This window comes from Cryptomeria japonica, unplaced genomic scaffold (genome assembly GCF_030272615.1).
Source record: "Cryptomeria japonica unplaced genomic scaffold, Sugi_1.0 HiC_scaffold_50, whole genome shotgun sequence".
Taxonomy (NCBI): domain Eukaryota; kingdom Viridiplantae; phylum Streptophyta; class Pinopsida; order Cupressales; family Cupressaceae; genus Cryptomeria; species Cryptomeria japonica.
Genome location: NW_026728872.1, coordinates 302501 through 307604, shown reverse-complemented (window position 1 = coordinate 307604; position 5104 = coordinate 302501).

The following is a 5104-nucleotide window of genomic DNA, read 5'->3' as shown; positions in this document are numbered from 1 at the left end:
CTGGTAGTCGATCCAACACGTCGTTGTTGTGGCCGCCTAGGCGATTCGATTCGAGCCCCCGTCTAGCTTTTGGGTTGCTTGGCGGATTTTGCCCTATCCGCAAGTGAGCTCGGTCCCTAAACGTTCGAGAAACCCGATTGCTATGCGCCGACTCTCTTTCTTGCGAGCCTCCATCTAGCTTTTGGGTCTCTACGGAACGGAAGTCGGAATCTGGGACCGTTGTTTGATTCGACGAGGCAGACTACGGTTGTGCGAGAATCGGACAAATAACTTATATAGGGGAGGTGTTGACTGGAGCATTCTCCCCCGTGCCCCTCTAACTCGACCAATGCTGGCGCTCGAACGGTGGTAGCGCTCGGATTTTCATTGAGCGCCAGCATTGGTCGATTTAGAGGGGCATGCGAGATTCCCGAATGCTATGCGAGGGCTCTAACGGAAATGTCTATTGGTTTCGGTATGGATGCAATTGCGAGTGGTTCGGCAAAGGTAGTCGTTCCGATGCGTCCATGTCGTGGCCAAATCGATAATTCGATTTGAGCCCTCGTATAGCATTTGGGTCTCTCGATGTGATTCCGCATTCCAGTCCCTTTGGGCACTGCTTGAGCCGCATCCCAGGGGGTTCCCTTCCCAATAATCTGCCTCGCAACCCGATTGCTATGCGGTGAGGCTCCTCGGCCGCCTCGGAACTATCTGTGTATCAGACGCATCGCGGGATAAGGGGTTGGCAACGGTAGTCGCCCCAAGCGCGTCCGATGCTTGGACCATTCCGAGGCGGCCCTGAAGCCTCTTCCGTCTAGCCGTTGGGTCCTTCTCGCCGCATCCCTCGCCTCGCACCCCGATTGCTATGCGGTGAGGCTCCTCGGCCGCCTCGGAACTATCTGTGTATCGGACGCGTCGCGGGATAAGGGGTTGTCACTGGTAGTCGCCCCAAGCGCGTCCGATGCTTGGACCATTCCGAGGCGGCCCTGAAGCCTCTTCCGTCTAGCCGTTGGGTCCTTCTCGCCGCATCCCTCGCCTCGCACCCCGATTGCTATGCGGTGAGGCTCCTCGGCCGCCTCGGAACTATCTGTGTATCGGACGCGTCGCGGGATAAGGGGTTGTCATTGGTAGTCGCCCCAAGCGCGTCCGATGCTTGGACCATTCCGAGGCGGCCCTGAAGCCTCTTCCGTCTAGCCGTTGGGTCCTTCTCGCCGCATCCCTCGCCTCGCACCCCGATTGCTATGCGGTGAGGCTCCTCGGCCGCCTTGGAACTATCTGTGTATCGGACGCGTCGCGGGATAAGGGGTTGTCACTGGTAGTCGCCCCAAGCGCGTCCGATGCTTAGACCATTCCGAGGCGGACCCGAAGCCTCTTCCGTCTAGCCGTTGGGTCCTTCTCGCCGCATCCTTCGCCTCGCACCCCGATTGCTATGCGGTGAGGCTCCTCGGCCGCCTCGGAACTATCTGTGTATCGGACGCGTCGCGGGATAAGGGGTTGTCACTGGTAGTCGCCCCAAGCGCGTCCGATGCTTGGACCATTCCGAGGCGGACCCGAAGCCTCTTCCGTCTAGCCGTTGGGTCCTTCTCGCCGCATCCCTCGCCTCGCACCCCGATTGCTATGCGGTGAGGCTCCTCGGCCGCCTTGGAACTATCTGTGTATCGGACGCGTCGCGGGATAAGGGGTTGTCACTGGTAGTCGCCCCAAGCGCGTCCGATGCTTGGACCATTCCGAGGCGGACCCGAAGCCTCTTCCGTCTAGCCGTTGGGTCCTTCTCGCCGCATCCCTCGCCTCGCACCCCGATTGCTATGCGGTGAGGCTCCTCGGCCGCCTTGGAACTATCTGTGTATCGGACGCGTCGCGGGATAAGGGGTTGTCACTGGTAGTCGCCCCAAGCACGTCCGATGCTTGGACCATTCCGAGGCGGACCCGAAGCCTCTTCCGTCTAGCCGTTGGGTCCTTCTCGCCGCATCCCTCGCCTCGCACCCCGATTGCTATGCGGTGAGGCTCCTCGGCCGCCTTGGAACTATCTGTGTATCGGACGCGTCGCGGGATAAGGGGTTGTCACTGGTAGTCGCCCCAAGCGCGTCCGATGCTTGGACCATTCCGAGGCGGCCCCGAAGCCTCTTCCGTGTAGCCGTTGGGTCCTTCTCGCCGCATCCCTCGCCTCGCACCCCGATTGCTATGCGGTGAGGCTCCTCGGCCGCCTTGGAACTATCTGTGTATCGGACGCGTCGCGGGATAAGGGGTTGTCACTGGTAGTCGCCCCAAGCGCGTCCGATGCTTGGACCATTCCGAGGCGGCCCCGAAGCCTCTTCCGTGTAGCCGTTGGGTCCTTCTCGCCGCATCCCTCGCCTCGCACCCCGATTGCTATGCGGTGAGGCTCCTCGGCCGCCTTGGAACTATCTGTGTATCGGACGCGTCGCGGGATAAGGGGTTGTCACTGGTAGTCGCCCCAAGCGCGTCCGATGCTTGGACCATTCCGAGGCGGACCTGAAGCCTCTTCCCTCTAGCCGTTGGGGCTTTCTCGCCGCATCCCTCGCCTCGCACCCTGATTGCTATGCTGTGAGGCTCCTCGGCCGCCTTGGAACTATCTGTGTATCGGACGCATCGCGGGATAAGGGGTTGGCAGTGGTAGTCGCCCCAAGCGCATCCGATGCTTGGACCATTCCGAGGCGGCCCTGCAGCCTCTTCCGTCTAGCCGTTGGGGCCATCTCGCCGCATCCCCCACCTCGCACCACGATTGCTATGCGGTGAGGCTCCTTGGCCGCCTCGGAACTATCTGTGTATCGGACGCATCGCGGGATAAGGGGTTGTCACTGGTAGTCGCCCCAAGCGCGTCCGATGCTTGGACTATTCCGAGGCGGCCCTGCAGCCTCTTCCGTCTAGCCGTTGGGGCCATCTCGCTGCATCCCCCACCTCCTCGGCCGCCTCGGAACTATCTGTGTATCGGACGCATCGCGGGATAAGGGGTTGGCAGTGGTAGTCGCCCCAAGCGCGTCCGATGCTTGGACTATTCCGAGGCAGCCCTGCAGCCTCTTCCGTCTAGCCTTTGGGGCCATCTCGCCGCATCCCTCGCCTCGCACCCCGATTGCTATGCGGTGAGGCTCCTCGGCCGCCTGGGAACTATCTTCGTATCGAACGCATCGCGGGATAAGGGGTTGTCACTGGTAGTCGCCCCAAGCGCGTCCGATGCTTGGACTATTCCGAGGCGGCCCTGTGGCCTCTTCCGTCTAGCCGTTGGGGCCATCTCGCCGCATCCCCCACCTCGCACCCCGATTGCTATGCGGTGAGGCTCTTCGGCCGCCTTGGAACTATCTTCGTATCGGACGCATTGCGGGATAAGGGGTTGTCACTGGTAGTGGCCCCAAGCGCGTCCGATGCTTGGACTATTCCGAGGCGGCCCTGCAGCCTCTTCCGTCTAGCCGTTGGGGCCATCTCGCCGCATCCCCCACCTCGCACCCCGATTGCTATGCGGTGAGGCTCCTCGGCCGCCTTGGAACTATCTTCGTATCGGACGCATCGCGGGATAAGGGGTTGTCACTGGTAGTCGCCCCAAGCGCGTCCGATGCTTGGACTATTCCGACGCGGCCCTGTGGCCTCTTCCGTCTAGCCGTTGGGGCCATCTCGCCGCATCCCCCACCTCGCACCCCGATTGCTATGCGGTGAGGCTCCTCGGCCGCCTTGGAACCATCTTCGTATCGGACGCATCGCGGGATAGGGGGCTGTCACTGGTAGTCGCCCCAAGCGTGTCCGATGCTTGGACCATTCCTAGGCGGCCCTGAAGCCTCTTCCGTCTAGCCGTTGGGGCCTTCCCGCCCCATCCCTCGCCTCGCACCCCCGATTGCTATGCGGTGAGGCTCCTCGGCCGCCTTGGAACCATCTGTGTATCGGACGCATCGCGGGATAAGGGGTTGGCACTGGCAGTCGCCCCAAGCGCGTCCGATGCTTGGACCATTCCGAGGTGGCCCTGAAGCCTCTTCCGTCTAGCCGTTGGGGCCTTCCCGCCCCATCCCTCGCCTCGCACCCCGATTGATATGCGGTGAGGCTCCTCGGCCGCCTTGGAACTATCTGTGTATCGGACGCATCGCGGGATAAGGGGTTGGCACTGGTAGTCGTCCCAATCGCATCCGATGCTTGGACCATTCCGAGGCGGCCCTGCAGCCTCTTCCGTTTAGCCGTCGGGGCCTTCCCGCCGCATCCCTCGCCTCGCATCCCGATTCCTATGCGGTGAGTCTTCTCGGCCGCCGCGGAACTATACCTGTTATTGCTACTGCATCCTTCGGCTGGTAACCTCCTCTGCCGCCTTGGAACGTTCTCTTTGTCGGACGCGTCGCGGGATAAGGGGTTGGCACTGGTAGTCGCCCCAAGCGCGCCCGATGCATAGACCGCTCCGAGTCGACCTTGCTTTCAGCCTCTCACATGCATAGACCTCTCTGAGTCGACCCTGCAGCCTCTCACGTTTAGCCTTTGGAATCTCGCCTCACAACATGATTGCTATCCTTGATGCATCCCTTGCCTCGAGCCCTGATTGCTTTCTTGGCTGCATCCCTCCTCTCCTCACAGCCCGGTTGTCATCACTGCTTCATCCGTCGCTTCATGCATTCTGGCTGCTGGGCCCTTCCCACCGCACACCTCGATTGCTATCTCTTCTGCATCACACACCCCGATTGCTATCTCTGCTACATCCCTCGGCTCTCACTTCTGCATCCTTCGCCTCACACCTCGATTGCTATCAATGCTGCATCCGTAACCTCACACCCCGATTGCTATGCGGGGAGGCTCCTTGGCCGCCTTGGAAATTTCTGTGTGTCGGACGCACCGCGGGATAAGGGGTTGGCACTGGTAGTCGCCCCAAGTGCGCCCGATTCTTAGACCGCTTCGAGGTGACCTCGTAGCCTCTTTCGTCCAGGCTTCCTGCCTTCAACGCCCTTTTTACACCTCGATTGCTATGCGCGGGCTCGTTGGCGTCTATCACCTCTCTGCGAAGAGTGGCACGATGATTGTTGGGGTAAATCGTAGCAGTCCGATCTCTGGCCTTGGGCCATTGTGAGGGCTGATCGATTTCCTGTGCGCATCTCGTGTTCGCCCAGTAACAGACTCGACGACTTGTAATCGGTCTTGTTCC